General features: G+C 37.0%; 1 long non-coding RNA gene across 1 annotated transcript; it reads left to right on the top strand.

Annotated features, from left to right (window-relative positions):
* The first annotated feature begins 239 nt into the window (after nt 1-239).
* Nucleotides 240-19867, top strand: LOC107835873 (uncharacterized). Its single transcript, XR_001661699.1, has 3 exons — nt 240-251; nt 8026-8028; nt 19789-19867. It is a non-coding gene; the product is annotated as an uncharacterized LOC107835873 (long non-coding RNA).

The following is a 19867-nucleotide window of genomic DNA, read 5'->3' on the forward strand; positions in this document are numbered from 1 at the left end:
ATCTATTCTGCCAGTACTAGATAGTAACTAGTACATCATCTGGTTAAGGGCAAAATCAATAAATAAAAACTAATGTGCCCTGCAAAACTATTCACAGCACTTGAACTTTTCCAAAACTTTTGCTGTTTTTAGATGTTGTGTTTGTTGAATTTCTGAATGCAAAAAAAAAAAAAATATATATATATATATATATATATATATATATATATATATATTTTTTCTGCATGTTACTGTGTTAATGTACTTAAGAAGTGAGGAAACAGTTTTGACGCATTGAGCTATTTTTATGAAATATCCAGGGAATCTTTTCTAAATTCATGTACGATTATTAGATGAAATCCAGCACATTTGGCAGCTTTCCTGTCTGGGCTGGATTGATTTTTCACAAGTGAGGAATCATTAAAGTTCTCTCTGGAAAATATAGGGTTGTTTGACTAAGCTGATTATTCTTTGTCTGAGAGACTCCAAGATGGAATAAATCAACCCCATCTCACAGAAAACTCTGATTTATGTGCATTATGCGGTTGTTGCACATAAAATGTTGAAATTATGTTCTGGCACTGCTGACATAACAGCCACTAATGTCACCTAGCCTCTTTGGGATGATGCACTACACTCTGTTCTAGTAACAGTAAAGACACCCGGCAGAAAAAATAAAATAAAAATAAATGAACTGAATTCACTAAAACATGGGAAGATAGCTCAGTTGTAATGTACTTTTTATGAATTTATAAAGCAAATGGTTTAAAATACTGTTGGCATTGTATACAGTAGAGATCTTGCTCTCCTAAAATCAGACTAAATGTGTCCCCCTTTTTAAAGTTATGAATATTAAATTAATTTTTACTATTTTTATTTGCAAAATACTTTTTTTTCCCTCACTTTTGAATGATGTTTTTTTGTTTGTTTCTTTTTTGTTTGGTTGGTTTTGTGTTTAAATTTGCCATAAAACTTAATTCCTTTGCTCAGTGTCGTTGTTTATGTCTTTTCATTTTAGTTTCTTACTCATTTCTGATATTCTGTCCATGCGTCCATGCTGTTTTGTTGTCTTTTTTTTTTTATCTTTAAATTCTTTTGTGTTTAGATTCAGCTGAACTTTTCTCCCTCCTGAAAGACGGGATGACTGAACGTTTATATTTGCATCTGAAATTTACACTCAAACTTGAGGAGGTTCACAATTCTCCATCATATCTTGGCTGATTTATGTGATCTGTCCATTTTTTTTTTTTTTTTGTATTGGTTCATCATTACCTTAAAATGCAATTATTCGTAAAGGCTTCCTCGAATTGTGTAAAGATGAAATCCGAAACAGAAAGAGCTCCTGTCTGATGTAAAATGACTCGGCGTGAAGTAAAGGTTGACCGTCTTTTTATACGGAAGTCTTTACGTACAAACAGAGAATCAAAATGCCGCATTTGCTCCCATGTGTTTGTGTCCACTCTGTGTCACAGCTCCAATATCAATGCTCATATACATTCGAGTACGGATGGCAGCTCCGGTATTTACTGCACCGCCATGAGATTACTCTCATTAAAGGCAAAATGCTGACCTTGGTAAGACACAAATGGACCTTTAAGAGACAGCCTCTTCCATCACAGTGAAATGGAGCGCTCCCAATCTCACAATACTGCTATTAAGTTTCATCAAGGCTCATTACATTCTGACTCCATGTCATCTCATGTGCTCCATACAGTCCAGTCCTGCAAACAAGCAGCACCTCAATAGGTATTTATCTTCCCATAGAGCCTAAAATTGTTTTTATTGTTGGCAAGTGCTATATCCAATAAAAGTTAGATCTTTTTGAGGCTTCCCACATATAAGAATACAATCCAATTGCCTCTGTCAGGGAATATCACCCACTCTTTGTAAATGTCACTGTGCATGCTTTTCAAAGTGCCATCGTGGACGTGCCATGTAAAGGCATCGCTAATGTCACAGTTCAATTATCACAAAGCAATAGTGGCTTTAATTGTTTCAACGTTCGCAGAGGCAGAAACGCCTCCCGCTCAACCTCCGATTGATGCCAAAGCCGAATTATAAGCCTCCGTCGGTCCGCTGGAGCCATGACAGCGCAGCGGCAGACCGGAGAAACCTGAAACGGAGAGGAAGGGGCAAGTGGGAGGCAGGACGGAGGGCAGACACAGCAGCACGCTTATATGATCTTGACCCAGCAGTCGATGGGGAAGGGTGGTGAAACCTGATTACAGACAGCCCACATCCCAGCCTGCTGATTTCATTTCCCTGGCTCAGTTCAGTTGGGTAAAAGACGGAGGTATGATGTTCTGCACCAGCACACCGTGCTGCCTTGTTAAAGCCTTGAGCGCCGTCTGTTCGAGTGTGAGGATACCTACACGTACTGTATGCCACAGCGTTTCAAAGAGCAAGCGCAATATTTGTCGTGGCCTTAGTTTAATACATTAAAAATGATTATTATTTTTTTTCTTTTTTCAATCCAAGCTGTCTGAGCACTCCATTCAGTCTACCTCCAGAAAGGCACCATGAAAGGAGTGGAGGTCACAGTCTGAAGGTGTTTAGATGGACATCTAGCTGTGTGATATGATGTGAATTAGGGCCCATGACACCTCATCAAGCACACTTCCCACACCTAAGCTTTCTCAAACGTCAGCTGAGGTATTTTTTTTTCTCCCTTCCCTCTTGAACACACGACTCACACTCGTCAAGGTGGCCTGTCACGGGTTGTCTTCTTTACTTCTACCCCTTCTGCCCCTACTCGTTTTCTCGGTGCACAGGAATGGAGAAAGAGGTGATTTGTGCAGCTTTTTTTTTAAATAAAGTCTATAAATATTTGAATACTTATTGTAGAAATTTAGACTGCAGTTGCAGTAGGTTATTAGCTTTTCTTCCCCACACTGGAACTCTAATGTGTAGCTGTTCCACATTCCCCATGATTAATCTCACCTGGTTTCAACGTCATTCTCCACAGTTACCTCAATATTTGAGCTCCTTGTTTGCTTTTAATTCCTGGTTTCTTTTGTTCCACTTTCTCCAGTGTGATGTCCTGTTCCCTTTGTGCCAAAAACTATAAGTTCCTGGGGTTTTTTTTAAACAAATATATTCAATTCTTCCTAAAGCTTATTAAAGTTTCCAACCTGCTTGCACTTTGGTCTATTGTGGCTACAAAACATTAAAGAACCACTGTAAACATTTGAGATTTTTTACACTCACTACTCCAAGTTTTGACTCTATAATCGGTACGTCATTTTTTATTTTTTTATTGGAATTTCAGTGACTGCAGTTTTAGGTTTGCATTGTAATAAGACGTCTCAAATTATTAGTAGCAGTTCTCTCATGGGCCTTGAATAATTTCTTATCTGGAAAGCAGAACAAAATAAATGCGGTATTTGACGCAACGTCGTTCTTTGCACTGAACCCACTTTCTCCGTCGGGTTTTCTGATTTTCAAACAATTATTTATCTCAGATGACTGGTGATATGAACAATCAGCTGCTGATACTGAACAATAAATCTGACTAAATACTTTTTGACACAAAAGACCTGACAGACTTGAGTTCTGTTTCACACACCGCAGTAGGAAGTCAAAGAAATATCATCCAAAGGGAAGCCATATTGGTCAAACTAATCATCCCCCCAAAAATGTTATGTTGGTGTAATTTTCTCAATGCAATTTCAAGAGAAAACTGATCATTTCAGTGACAGTTGGGATGATGACAACCGGTAAGTAGCAGCCTCATGGAGAACCTTTGTAAAAAAAAAAAAAAAAAAGCAAGGCTTATAAGAAGGGGAGCAACACTTTTTTTTTTTTTACACCCAGGAACTTTAAGACTTTCAATACTTATTGTTCCCTGTAGTTGGCTGCTTTTCAGCACCTTTCTTTCTCTCTCTCTCTCTCCTGAACTCATTCTGTCGAAGAACTTTAGAGCGTTATTTATTTACTTTCTTGGAGGCACCACCCAAGGCCCTCACAGGATGCTGTCAGCAGTAATTCTGTGAACTTGATGCTTCTCCATGATCGTGTTGTTTATCCCATTAGCAGAATGTAACTAAAGTAACCTAATGTGGGTGTTCTGCCAGTGAGCCACTTTATTGCTTGCCTCTGTGTAAGGGCTCACGATGGTTCCCAGTGTATCAACTACAATATACTTTCCCAGAAAATCCTGGACATAAACAAACAGGACAGGGCTTACTGTAAATGGCAACTAAATGTTTTTATACTGGCTGGGAGAAAAACTAATGTTTATTTTTTTTAGGCTTTTTTGGACTCGTGGTTCAACGTTATTTCCGTGGTGAAACACATTTCTACAAACCGAATAAATACAATTAAACCAGGGGAAAATAGCAAAATATGTTTATTTTCTCAACAATGGGCATATCTCTGTGTCAACGTGTGTTGGATATTAAAGCACCTGATGGAATTTGTACATAATACAGCAGATTTTTTTTATTTGTTATTCTTGCTTAAAGCATTAAAAGGCTATTTGGAAACATTTGTGTTAACACTAGGCAACATATTCAATTGGAAATATTAATTGTAGATTGAAACAAGGGGTACAGCTTTACAAAACTTCTTCAAACTAGCTGCCCCTCTAGAGGAATGGATTCAGGAGCTTTTTATAGGGTGCAGGTGGGCCTCATCAACGTCTGATTGGCTTGATAATCCTCTGCTGGTCCAATAGTGTAACTGCTCTCCAACAGCCTTCAGGCAGCCAATCAGGAAAGTGTGCTCCCACAGCAGATCCTGCATAACAAACAGGAACCTGCACAGCCTCAAGAGGCCAGGGGCCGTAACAGAGATACACAATTAATAATTGTAACTGTATCAATTCATTTGTGTATTTTGTGGTGGACAATAACTGACATAATGACTAAAAACATACATAAAGTGAAATTAGTTTAGGTGAAAAAAAATGCTTAAATCAATTAATCACAACAATTTGTTGGAATGATGATACAATGTTGCCAGTGGTACAGTGTGCATTGTATAGAAAAATTCATACTGTTCACATGGGGCCTCAGTGACGTAAAATGTGAGAATGACAACTGTTACACATACTTACAGGTTTAGCTAAAGGCGAAGGAAAGAGGCAAAGACGACCAGGTGTGGTAAGAAGGCCACAATAAAGGTGACAAGACGTTCAGTCAGGAAGTGTTGAAAAGTGATTGTTAGAGTGCTGCAGGAATGATGGAGGAACAGGTGGGTAAAAACCGCGTTTGGAGAAAGGTAGAGAACAAGACCTCGGAGATATGAAACACACACGTTGAAGGAGTTACATAGAAATGTGTTGCTTCTGCAGTTGTCAGAGATAACAAACTTTGGGTTAGATTTGTCCAATTTAAGATACCATGATACCAAAGGAGGAACTCCTAATTATTGTCTGATCTTTCTTCTTATCTTGAAGAGGAGATCTAAGACTGCCCTGTAGTATCACAAATGTACTCAGAACATCTTTTCTGTAAAGTGTTTCTCTTAGCCGACTGATAAAAATGTGTAATAAATTGCATTATGATGGACGAACATAGGGTTTCCTTTCAAAAATAAGACGTAACTTAAGACCTAACAAACATTATGACCAATCTTTTCTGACTAAATATATTTAGAGAAAAAAAGAAAAGAAAAAAGTTTTCTTTGTGAATGCATGAAGGCAATAACTTCTATTTGCTTCACGCTTATTAACTTTGACAAGCTGAACGGTGACACATCAACCTAAAAAGATGCTGGGTATTGAACCGCAACCCTGAAACTAGGGGGTGCCTTGAAGCTAAATGAACCGAATTAAATTACTAATTACTGAGCCGAACAAATTCAGTCTTTTCCATTCTTAGAGTGTTACTTAAGCTAGAATTAATCCAGAGAAAAATGATGAATCAACAGGAAGAACCAATCGAAGACATTTTGGTAAAATTGATGGAGAGGCCAGCAGTCATGCAGTAGCATTCTGCAATACAGTAACGGGGAAGAGTCAGTACACTGTCTAAATTATTTCATTAGCTGGGACATGTCAAAGATTTAGTCTTTAGCAGTTAAAGAAATTGTTCAGATCTAACTACAAGTGTCCAAATTACCAGTGGGATTCCGCTTCTTTTACAATTTGCTGAACCAAAAACATTAACTTATTCTTATTTTTGATTATTGGTGGTTGATAAGCAACTTTGTGGAGCATTATCGCCACCATCTGGTAAGGAGTGTGGACCAAATGCCACAGAAACCTCCCTCAAATCCTATTATACAAATTATACTGTCTTTGCTGCAAATAGAATTGGCCCTGGTAAATTTTACTCCTAGAAACTTTCTGAAATAAATCAGCGAGGTCCAGTTTTGATAATGACTGGTTGATACGCAAAACAAAACAGGAAACAAAACAACAAATGCATCATCCGTTATTAGCTGACAGTTATTAGCCAACCATGCTTTTGGTACAGCTTTATCTGTTTTATGGAAAGTATCTCTCCTTTTTGTCGCTCTTTCCACTGTCTAAACTCGTGACTCATGTTGAAGAAGATTTTAGGTTATAATATTTCTTAAGAAAACTCTTTGGCTCGATCTTCTTCGATCCCAGGTTCTCCCGGCGGACCGCGTGTAGCCAGACAAAAAAACAACAATGAGTGCAGACGTCACAGAATTACAGAGTTTGATCCAATAGAAGACAACGCATAAAATTGCAATAGAAACTGCAGAACAACAGAGACATACATTAATTTACCTGAGACAAATGGAAAAGAAGAAGGAAGAAAGAAAGAAAGAAAAGCAAAGACGTCTTTGGAGAATTGCAAGAGCAAATCTAATTTGTTACTCCTGTGTAGAAAGTTTTATAGTAAAGGCGTATTCTTGTCTTTAATTTATTCAAATAAGGCGTATCTTTCCTCATCCATCCAGAAGCTATCTCTGACCCTTTTTAAAACTTTCTGCAAGTCACAGTCTAAGACCATTTGTCTCCATTGTTTAAACGAAGTGGAAGCAGATTCTCTCCTGAACTCTTGCTGTTTCATGGCTTTTCATGGATCTGTGTGAAAAGCTGGATAAAGGGCAGTTCAAAAGATCTTAGCAAACCATCTGCTGTATCTACAGGCAGCATAAAGGTCAATAGTCCAGAATAAGTTACTGATTTTAAAACTATAATTAGGCTATTTCAATCAAGACATGGTAAGTTTCAAAACTAGCATATTTTAAATTTATTTTCTTAACACTCACTAAAAATCCTCCTCACTATTCCTAGACGTTTGTCACGTTAGGAGCTCTTTTGTTTTTGCATTTTTTAGAGTTATAGTTCAACATTGTTTGCGAGGTGAAACAGACCTAAACAGCATGTGCCACAGGCGTGCATGTGTGTGTTTTTTTTTTTATAGAACACACTCACAGGCCTAAGATGCTTTGTGAATAACTTTTATCTCACCGAGGTAAAAGTGAGATAAAATGTTTTTTGTTGTTTTTTTTTTGTCCGTGACACTCTCACAAATTAGAGCTTAAATCTCGATAGGTACCTCCTGGCTAAATAAAGTCATTATGAAAGAAATGTTGTAACTTAATGTTGTACTCAATACATGACATGAATTAGTCTAAAGGACATAATTAACTAACACAATTTCACTCTTGCCTGTGTTAAATAACTTTATTTAAATAAATAAATAAATAAATAAATAAATAAATAATAAAAAAAAAACAGGAGAAAGTGTATTTTCCTAAAGAAGTAAAAACCATCCGCAGTGTAGTTTATTACACCGAGGTAATGATTTTTTTCATCTGTATGCTAGAGCACTCTCCAAGAGGCAAGCTTTCCAAATTATGGACACATTACAGGCTGAGCCTCTCTGCAGGCTCAGACTTATTTCAAATTCAAACTCATGGCAGATCCAACAAAGGTGTTGGAAGGTATGTGAGCATGACGGATGGGAGCATAGGTGGTTGTAAGGGGGTGTAAGTGAAGAAGAAGAAGAAGGAAAAAAAAACACTTCTCTCCCACCATCATCCTTCAGAAAAACAATACCAAGGACAGGAAGATCCTGAAATCTGACACAGTTGAGTTGTCTTTCTCTGGCGAGAGAACGAAAGCAAGTGGAAGTGGTTACCTGAGGCACAACAGTTTTGTGGAGTGGTTTTGTTTTTTTTGTTTTTTTTAAGCGTATGTCAGAGCAAGTAAAGGAAACGCATTGGTACTAATGGTGCCGTTTCGGAGCGCGCAAGGGAAGCAACAGAATTGAAAATGGAGTTAGAAGAAGACCAGAATGAAAATGGCATACACAACAACGTTATGCCACATGTCATCATAAATCTCAACTTGTAAAGGTCACAAGCCTCTTGAGTTGAACCTCTATAGTCCACCTGGCTCGATTACATCGTCTCTTATTGTACAAAAACTGACACATGAGGTTATATTTATGGGTGACCTCATGAGAACTGAGGGTGGGGCAGTTGGGTTATATGTTTTCCAGGAATATAGCACAATCAAGTAACTTTGCTACCTTCAGCTTTAAAAATTATATATAAAAAGTAACTTGAGGTTCAATGCTTTAAAATTCGCCTCTGTCTCTTTAAGAAGCTTCTATCCTTTCCAACACTCCCTCTTCAGCTCGTCATGATGGCAGCGCTCCTTCATTATGCAGTTAAGCTTAGCAGACGTGCAGTTCCACCAGGTGTTTGCTAATTGTTGCTGCCACTAGTCTGGAGGAGCCGTGCAGGGGAAGCGCATGGCAGGGGCAGGAGTTCGGCTGGGGCACTGCAGCTCCGAGGCGGAGCTTTAAGTGAACAGGTGGCGCTATTGAAAGGCTGTCATGGGAGATTCAAGAATTTCTCAAACATTCATTTAGCAATAGGTTATGCAGTCACATTGCTAAATGTGCAGATTAATATTGATAAACGGTAGCATTTTCTTGTTTGGAAGGAAAGAAACTTTCAGATGAATTCAGGTGTGTCCAGGAGAAAGTTGTGGGTGTTGCCAAAGCTGTAAACTCTTCTACTTGAATGAATTATTCTCTTCAGAAAAAGAAATACTAAGCCTTGGCAGAAAATATAATAACTCCTGATATTTCAGCATGAGTTTTGATGCCTAACTCCATTTGTATAATAGGTTAGTACTTAGTTTGGTATTTTTCTTTGCCATTTAATTTCTCATATGGACACTGGGTTCTACAAGACTCATTCTGCTGCACACATTTCAGGCGCATCCTGCTGAATGATTTCATCTGTGCCTGTATTATAAATAATTGCTCAATCTTGAGAGGAGGATCAAATACAAAAGACTAAAATCAAGTTAAGCTTTAAAAATCTTTCTGTCTCGCCAAATAATTTTGCGTGGAAATCATTCAATAAAAGTTGATTGTGCAACATTTATCCAGCAAGCGACAGTAATGTGCATTTTATTTTATTTTTCTCTTTGTTTTGAAACTTAAAGCTCTGTTTCCACAAAGGTCAGACCTGCAGAGAAGAATTGTTGTCTGTGAGCTATTGCACTCGTTACTAATCAAATTTATCAAAGTGGAATCTCGCTGTAGAGAAACCTGGACGTCCAGTTTGTGTGAGCAAACTCAAATTCAATAGATCCTTCTGTGCAGGTGTAAAAGCTGACCATGCTTGTAATTAGAATCTCCAGACAGAAAAAAAACCCTCATATTATTATAACCTCGAGCTAAAGCTCAATTTTGGTCCAGAAGGTCATGTTGTTGAACAAAAAAAGAAAAGAAAAAAGAGAGAATTAGTATTCTTTTTGTTTCTGCCAAAAGCTAAATAATGTCCACAAACACGTGTCGTCAAAAAGTGAACTTTATCTCATTGATTAACTTTTTGACATGTGCACTTCAACAATGACTACGCTGCATTATGGTATGAACTTAATACATAACAGTCTTCTTTAAATGATCGGGCAATATAAATTTGATTCATCCACATATATTCCGAAATAGCTTTTAACTTTGCTAGGTTTTATTTCACTTCTCTATCAGTCACTCCATTGACTTTATTTCTACAGCACAGTTCAAAAATTGCATTTGTTCAAACGTTTTAAAAAAAATGTGTCTCAGTTACCTTGCGATTTTAAGTCTCGTAAACCAAAAATAAACCATAAAAAGCATCTAATTACATGACAGATTAATAGTGTAACATAAGAAACATGTAATTAAATAATTACTTAAGTCTGCCATTAATTAAAAGTAAATACAGTAAAAAAAATTGTTAAATAATTATAGCTGCCCCTAATTAAAACTTAACATCTGTGATCATGAAGGGTATGCATGTATTTGATTAGTTAATTATTTTTTCTTTTATTTTTTATTTTTAGTCAGCCATGCATAATGAAATAAATGAATAATTTTTTCCGCAAGCCTTGTCCATCAAAGTGAAACGTTTGTTTCACCATGACTTATGCTCTCGACAGCAGGTGTGCATGCAAAGGCATTTGCTCATCAGGTAGGAACCGTGACCCCTGGGGTCATATTAGAGGTAACACTGTGTTGACCACATTGTTACTCTACTCTACAGAGGAGTACTTTTGTACTAAAGGAGCAACTGTTCCTTTAAAGTCCATACCGGAACCTGTTGTGACAGGTTATCAAAATCAAATCAAATTTCATTAATAAGTTAACTTCATCTAAAGCTGGAATTAAATCTTCAGAGTGAGACTGACGTATTTTAAGGATAGAAAATGTAACAGGGACATTTAAGGTTTCTGATGCGACAAACATTCACATCAGCAGCCGCTCAGCACAGGAGAGGAGAGAGCGAACTTCAGCATCGCTTGTTCATGGGACCTACGGCGTCCTAATGGATACACGGCTCCCTTCTCAACCTGCTCTCTATCTGAGAGCAACATCTTGACACAGAGGACAGCACAGCTCCCCTCAGCCCATGAGGGTCACTTTTAAACATAACAGCGGCGGAGATCTGTTTTGCCCAAGATGTGGTTGCCTGGTGGGTCTTTGCTTTTGAAAGAGCGAAAAAGCGCAGCACACTTCAAAGATTGGAAATAAACAACTTAACATAACTTGCTATGCAAAACAAATATGCATCCATCAGCGTGCTTAGTCCCAGCTGAATCTGTCTGACCGACTTCTTCTTCTTTAGGCTGAAATATTTCTGAGATTTGGGTTCTGAGAATCAGTCTTGCGGCAGAGCTTGCACGCCCGTCCAAACTGGGTCAACCAGATTCAATGCAACCATCAAAAAAAGTGGACGGTTGTTTCGATGTGGGAGTTGCGTCATGCGATCCTGCTTTTCTTTTCTTTTCTTTTTTTTTTTCATTTTATGAAAACCAACCTTTCTGCTATTTTTATCATCTGACCAAATAATAACACTAACATAATAGTTCAATTCAGTTTGGCTTATTTGTAGAGTTTAGTGCCATTTCACACCAAATATAATTTCAAAGCACTTTACGAGAAAAAAAAAACAAACAAAAAAAGGCAATTCACCATGTGGACAGATTCCAAGTCAATTACATATATATTCCAAATTGGTCCTAGTTAAATGAATAATCCAGTCGATTATCCAAATGGGTTAAAATGTTTTCCAGGTACTTGGAAAAAAAAGACTGCTGATTAAAATAACAAAAAAATTTATATTTCAAAATAATATATCATTTGAAGTGAGGAGGAGAGGAGACAGTCTGTGCATTTTAAGAGATACAAGTCCAAGCTTGTCTCATATCACATTTTTTTTTAGTTTCGTTTTTGTACACTGAAATCCAAACAGAAGCATAAAGAGCCGCAGTGCGTCTGCATGTTATGGGGTCAGTTTGTCCTTAGCTGCAGGTTACGTTGCACTTTACCCTGTCAGATATCAGGTCGTGTTAATGAGCAGCAGCACTCACACCCTTGTATTACTTTGTCATGCAGCACATTTGATAGAGAAGACTAATGAAATACTTATTATTAAAGATTTTCTTAACTCAAATCAAAATAAATTTAATCAAAAAAAGCTCTTCAGTGTCACAATGCTTTTGAGGAAATTGAAGGTATTTAGGTGCACCTTATAGTGCTGAAAATACGGTAAGTCGTTATTATAATGACTATTTATAGACGTTATTTCTATCAAATCACGTTTTCTCACCTCGGCTTCCATGTTCGGTTTTAAATTCCTCTGTAATGCTTGCATTGCCTCACCTCCCCCTCCTTTCAGCATTTCCACCCCACCCTATTTGTCCTGCCTGCCCATCTGTCTGTCATTTTGTCAGCTTATTAGTCTGGTTCCCTCAGCAGCCTTTCAGACGGCAATCTGCCTTCCTGTTTTGAATTGAACATTTCTTCGTCCTTTCATTTCAAAGAATCAATGCTGCGCTAAATCCACAGAAGCTTATTTTATTATTATTATTATTATTACTGAGATTGATTTTTGCATTTTTGTCGCTTTCGCTTCATTCAAAATGGACAATAAAACACACTAGAAGCCCCCAAAAACATATTAATAAATAGCCAGTTCAAGCAGCCCCCTTTGTAGTTTCAATTTGTGCAAAATTTATGTCAGGTGCATCATCTGGAGCATATGCTGAATATCAACTCTGAAATACTCACCTCTTTGGTGACTTTGAAGTTGAAATCATTATGTCCAAAAAAATTCCTGAAAAGTATTGCAACAGACACGTATCAAGCATCATACAGATAAAATAAATGTCCTCAGTAAGTCTAGGGGTTTTTAGTTGTTCGAACAGCCTTGTCAAACACTGACAACATAACATTCTATACTTTTTGTTATTACTGGATGTCTATAACTCATGGGCTTCGCTACTATAGGTGAACTCCTACTTTTCTAACTCGGTGTAGCAACTAGCTGTGCTGCAGTGCAAAAGCTGTCTTGTAAATAATGACTAACAGCAGGTGGAGTTACTCTTCTACCTCACCAGAACAATGACATTGCTTACAATATTTTGTTAGCATCTCAGTCTATTAAAATGTGTTTGTGTTGTTACTTTTTAGTTGATCCAGCCTTCAGTTTCCCTTTCCATCTCCAAAATCCTGCAGCAAAACCCACAATCATTTATTTCAACCAGTCAAAATGTTCTACCATTTTATAACAAGCTACACATATGTTAGCTGAAGAAAACATCAGTGTATTAATTTGACAAAAGGAGCATTTTAATTAGGAAGTCTTTTCTCCTTTTTGTGTTTTCACAAGCGTTCACTTATGTTGTGACATGTAATTAAAAGTCAAAGCTTGCAATAAAAAAAAAATAAATAAAAAAAACCTTTCAGATGTTTATGTGAAAACATCTGCTAATATAATATAACCAGCTGCTAATGAAGTTATTAAGTATCATGTTAAACATACAATGAAAACATCTGTGTAGGAAACCCATGTGAGTAAATAAGACCAAGTCACTTCGTAGTTCATGTGTTATGATGTTTTTCATTAAAATGTATTCATATAATTCAAAACCGTTTCATTGATGAAAATGGTATTTCATTACCCAGATGCATACTTTCTTTCCCCAAATGCAGTGCTCAAAAGTGGTGGTTTTTTTTAAATGATTTTAAAAATATGAACATTTAAATCAGACCCAATCGTAAGGCATGAGATAACAAGTCCACCGAATCATTAGTATCAATTAGTGGCCTAGAGCAACGGCATTTTCTAAACTTGAGGAAAAATGTAGCTTTTAAGGTAATGAGGTATGCAAAATTGAACAATCATCTACAAGCATTAAAGTTTGGCTTTTGTCCACGTTTTTCCAAATGAACTGCTGATTGCTTTAGAATAACCTCAAATTGCTATGTTAAAAAGGGAAGAGTTAGCATTTATCGCAATAAATCATCACTTTTTCTTTTACAAACCAATCAAAGTTTTAATAAACTCAGTTTCAGAGGAGGTAGCACATTTGCTGAATGCTATTTTTAATTTTTAGTGTTTTTACTCATTACTTTTTTTGTTGCATGGATGCATTTGTACAAGTGGTTTTAAAATGTATGACTCAATAAAAGCTGCACCTTGCACATAAGATTGATAACTAATTTTACCTTTTCTATTTGAATGGACTGTTCTCCCATGTGGTTTAAATATGAATGTTAAACTGCTGCCGTACAGTTTCTTACCTTGCTATGTAAGTTAGTTTATGTAAAAGGTATTTTACGTTTATACACATGAACCAGCACATTTTTGAAACATCAAGTCCTGTTCTATCTATGAAGTATGCCAGCTGCTTATATAGCATTTGGCACTTCAAGGTGATTGATTTTTTTTTTAACTCACAGTGTTTGAGCAGCAACTCCATATTGATTTTTTGAACATTACTGAAAAAATGATCAGTTGCATGGCCATGCTGGGGCAATATTTATGTACGCCATAAAAGTGTAAATCAGAAACTCGACAATATGGCGGTGGCGTTATGTGATTCTTTTTAATCAGATTCTCGAAATTATGTTTTTTTGTTGTTGTTTTCAGTAGATGATACTGATCTCAGATGGAAAAGAAAACAAAAACTAGTTTTGTATACATTTGTACAGTGAAAAAATATTAAAGAGTTTGTTTATAGACTTGGAGTTTTTTCTAAATCGGGGCTCAACGTGACCTCACGACACCCAAACCAGTCTGAGATGTTTTTTTTTTATTTCTGAGAGCAGACATGTTGCTGATTTGTTGACAATTGAGCTCATTACTTACAAAATAAACAGACAAATCCTATATTGTCAATGCAAATAAATATCTACAAAAAAATTGTCCAATAGACACAATTGTTTTTGAAACTAACCCCCCTCCCAAAAAACACTAAATGAATACAATACACCTCATTCTTGCATTTAATATAACGTTTGCAGTGTTTCAGAATAGTTGGTGAGAGTTTTATGCATTTATGGTGTTATTGTTTTTCATGTTTCACTAAAAAGCATTCGGAAAACAAAACATTGAAGACAGAACAAAATCTCCCATGAGCCTCCATCTCCTACTCAGATGCTGACTAGAGATTATTATTATTATTATACTCAACATATTTTGGACTTTTTACACATTTCTTCACTTCACCGTGTTCGCACTCACTGTCTATGGAGTTCTGACTTCAAGAAATTTGCAAGATGTCCATGTCGCACCTGCTTTTGCACGTTTTAGCTGCGTTTCTGCACTAGGAGTAGACCTACCTACGGCAGCTGTTGGCATGGAGAAACTGGCTGTCAGATGTGATCAGGACTCATATCACTCATGTTTCCCTGATTTAATTAGCAGAGCCTGGGCAAAGCTGCCTTTGGGAAGCCAGTTTTCTTTCTTCTTAATTGGTATATTAATAATATCAGAAAAGCACATTGTGTTTGCCTACTTCAAAGTTGACAGCGCCAGGGTGTCTGTTTTGTTTGTAGGTGTGACTGTGCATTTAAATATAAAACCTAATAGGAAAATAATTATGCCTTTGAGAGAACGGGTGGTTTGGGTTGCAAGGTTACGTCGACATCTAACCTGCATATTTCTTCATCAGTTACTGATAAAAATGCAAAATTATCACTATAAAGTCATTTTCTTCTATCGATTTTATGCTTCAATTAGCCGCTACATTGGCGAATCGGCTATACGTCTTGGCTCTATAACAATATGGTGTTTCTCAGCATTCACAGATCTACATGTTTGCCACATTTACTCACGCTCCGCAACCCAAACAGAATATTGAAAAGGGATTATGGCCCATGAAGCCACGGAGATAACAGCTCATACTTGCTCGGCCCCATTACAGCCGGATGATAAAAGCTCTCAAAAGTGCCATTCGAAACCAGCTGGCTTCACACAAACACACACATCCTGCGGAGTGACAGCCATTTATGTGTTCATTTTAGTAAGTGAACTAAATATCACATAAAACACCAGCAAAATGAATCCACCAGATTGCTGACTCCGTTAACGTTTAATATTATTGTGGGTTTACATGGGTGATTAAATCGTCCGTATATTTCGTTTCATCGTGGTCACATTTGTCCAAAGCAATTTTCAAAGTTTGAAGAAAAAAATAAATAAATAAATAAAGATTAGTACACAGTTGTGGTCTAGAAGCAACAGGCATACATTTTAGACAATGTGATTATATGTGTCTTGAAGATAGAGGACTGGTTAAAAGGATTTCGGTGCAAATCTGAGAGTTGAGTTCAAAGAGGTTTTTCTTCATCCAACTGGACGTAACAAGGTGCAAGTTAAAAAAAAAAAAACAACAACAAAAAAATAACAAAAACAATAAGATATTTATAGTATTGCCCTAACAAAAACTTCTTGATTTGACTTTTTGCACAAAAAGTCAAGCAAATGTATGGGAGTCACAGAATAAAAAGGAAGTGTGGATTAAAATTAAATATAAAGTTGATAGTGGCCTGAATAATATTTAACATCTTGAGATGTTACAACCACAAACACACCACCGAAGTAAACTCCTGCCCAAGTCTCAATTATTGTATTTAATTAAATCCATCTTCTGATCAACACTGACCAGCTTCTGTGTCCCTCTGCTCCTTCAGCCTGATGGTACCACCACCAGGGGAACCATTAAGGTATCTGGGTGTTATTATGTGCAGTGTGATTTTTATTTTTCTGTCTCACATAGCTTTTTGTATGTATCTGGTCTCATCTGACCAGAACACCTTCTTCCTCAAGTTTGCTGCGTCCCCTTGCAGCAAACTGCAAATGGGACGTGGTGTAGCTTTTATTCAATAATGGTGATTAGCTGAGATGGGAGGACATGTTTTAGTGAGTTAGCAGGTGGTTCTCGGCTGATAAAACTGTATTTTAGAACCTAATCATGCTGTTCTTTCCGTTCTGTTCTCTACTAAAATGTTGAAAATGTATCCTTCTTTTGTACTTTCCAATATTCTACACCTAATACTGTTTTTTTCATAGTAAATTAAAATAAAATCCATCAAACTCTGTTGTTGTGGGGTATGTATGCTTTTCCAAGGCACTAGACATGGGTACCTAACAATTATCTTAATTGAGATTCTATTAAACAAGGGAATTGTCTTCAAACTAGAATTTTCAAATTAATACCCTTCAGATTTACTTTTTACAGAACATTTTTCTGTGAACATGTAACATTTTCCTTCGTGAAAAATGTGATTCAATTTGACTTTTACGAGTCTGCAGCAGATCTGGATTCTCACCCTGACACAGCCTCAGGGTTGCAAAAAGTAAGTTTGTACTCATCCAAAGACACGACGGGCTCCATTCATCTTCTCAGAAATTAACTATTCACCACCTAAAAAAGACTCCCACTCAGCATCGATGTACAACCGCAGATAATACATATTTCAGGTAGAAGAAAAGCACAAGCGGATTTTCATAATGTGCTCGTGTTTGTCGTCTCTTCCAGCCTTTTTAACTTTAGTCTAAAGCCTTTTTTTCCCCTTCTCCTTTACTTACCCTGTATTAAATATGGTTGAAATGTGGGCTTAAGACATGGCTCAGTGCTCTTACAGCCTTATCACTCTTCCTAGAGCAAATTAAACTCATTATAATCCATTAGTGAATGTCGTAGAGTTCCCTGTAGGCTTAAGGGAAGCATCTCTCATCTCAAAGCTCAGTGAGAGCTGGCAGCCTTTAGAAATATCACAAAAACTAATATTTTTTTTGAAATTGCTGGTAAGGCCATGGGAGCAGAGTCACTAGACAGCAAAAAGCATCATCTGTGGAGTAGCTGGGCCAGATGGATGACTAGATACACAAGTATGTATTTAAGTGTATTGTATATTGCTTGGCTGTCTAGAACATCAGCTAAAACATTTTTTTTTTCTTCACAGAAAATCATTTGAAGATTGAGGAGGGGGTTTGGGGGGATTACCATTGTGCTGTCCATCAATTATACACCTGTAACTAATGGAATTAGCAATCGTGAAATTCCCAATGCTCAAGCTTGGAGACTGGCGGGAAATGTGTTAAAGTTATTCCATTTAAACCTCTGCCCGCCTACAAAGGCAGACTCCCTGAAAACTGCCAGGAAATTAGTCCCAGTGCTGCGATCAAGCTACAGCTCAGCTGGAGAGAATCAGAAGCGATCCAACAGTCTTGTCATGTTCCATTTTACACTCCTCTGCCCGCCGATTCTCACCCTCCTTCCGCTTGTTTTAAAGTGCACCAGGCCTGTAGCTGTCTAATGCGGTGCTTCATTATCAAATGTGCCCCCTATCTCTATCTCTACTGTCAGTTTATTCATTAGACAGCAGGCCCCTTTTCCATTAAACGGGCATGTGTAGTTCAAGGGATGTGACTGAAATTGACGGCAGGGTTGCAAAGTCTTTTACTTGAGCCTGGAGTGAGATGAGGATTCAGACGAAGGCTCTGAATTTAAAGGAAGAAAAAAAATGGAAGAAGGGGGAAAAAAACATAATTGAGCCAGAAAAGCAATGTGTGTGTTGCTAGAGAGGCAATAATAGCAACAACAGATTTGCTGCTTTGACATTTAGGGCAGCAAAGAGACTCAATTAATTTACATGTGCACAGATTATGAATCTGCTTGTAAGATGACAACCAATACTTGAGCAATATTGGTACCGCATTTCAATAAAGAAACAATCAAACTTAACCTTTTTTTTTCGTAAATATCTTAGAAAATTTGGGCTGTCAGCAAATTTAGTCCTCTTTTACACCAGTTGGGAATGAACTGTTAAATGTTCACACGTCTTAATAGTGATGCATCACAAACTTCTGCCTTGGTTGACATTATCGATTGATAACATAGCGACAGATGAACTTGATTAAAGAACTAGGTTTATTTCATAGACCTGTATGATAACAGCTTTCATTTCTTCTTGTATTTGTTTTAAATCTTCCACAAAGGTGTGTTGTTTTTAAAGTGCTTCTAAATAAAACCGTCTATGCTTGGCATGTTCCCCCTGAGTCACATTATAGAATGTGTCATTATGCTACCGTCCTGTTATAACGATGACGAGCACTTTATATCTCTCTTTCATCAAATAAACCACAGGCTTTAATTGTTGCCAAGAGATTGTCAAAAATCTTTGCAGATAGTAATAATAGCAGGCATGTCACAATAACACAAGTTATTGTTTTTGGTACCATAAACAAAAGATAGGAAGGTATGTAGGCAGCAATAAACAAAACATCTAAACACATAATTCCTTAATTTTTGTGCTCATTCCAAACATGTTTGTTTCCAATTCAATTATGCAACATATATGTCACATTCAAGGTTTAAAAAGTTCATTGTGGTGTCAACTTTTGCCGGAGCAAATTGCTTAAACTTTGCAGATCTAAGATAACTATCATTTTAATAATGCGTCACCTGATTAAAAATGATCAAGTTATTGATCGACTGCAATCGTCTAAAAAAAAATAAATATCAGTGGTTCTTCGGTATGCACACATTATTCTCTCCATAGGACCAAATTGCACACATTTCACAATGCAGCAGGGGTACATTTTCTTTGAAAGCACCTGGACATCTGTCACAACGCTGAGTTTATTATTTAACAGAAAAAAGTCCATCATCGACAATCTTTCGCAATTACATCTGAACCAAAGACAGGTATTTATGGCTACTGAACACGTTTCATGTGACATTTTTGACTGAGGTGACAGCCTTGTTAACTGTGCCATTTACTAATGGAAGTAGAATAACCGTCGAGGACTATTTCTTGAAGGCAGGCTACAATCAGCAAGAGTTGCATTTAATCAAACGACATTTACATAAGTATAGTGAGGATGGTGGACTTTTATTGCTTGTAGAAGGGCAGACTTAAATGTCTTCTGAGAAAACCTTAAAGGGGGGGTAACAAATTTTTTTTGGCAAATAGTGCAATTTTAAAGCACAATTAAGTATCTTACCTTCAGTTAAGGTAAAAATGTTGTACATATCACAATTTGACACCTTGCTGAGCTTTGCTTAAATAGGAGCTGCTGTGTGAGGACCAGTTTTCGTGTATCTGTACTTTACTTAAGTAGATTTAATAATGGGTACTTTCTACCTGTACTCCACTTCATTTTACAGTAA

The sequence above is a fragment of the Poecilia formosa genome, unplaced genomic scaffold, assembly GCF_000485575.1.
Source record: "Poecilia formosa unplaced genomic scaffold, Poecilia_formosa-5.1.2 Scaffold28, whole genome shotgun sequence".
In the NCBI taxonomy this organism is placed as follows: Eukaryota; Metazoa; Chordata; class Actinopteri; order Cyprinodontiformes; family Poeciliidae; genus Poecilia; species Poecilia formosa.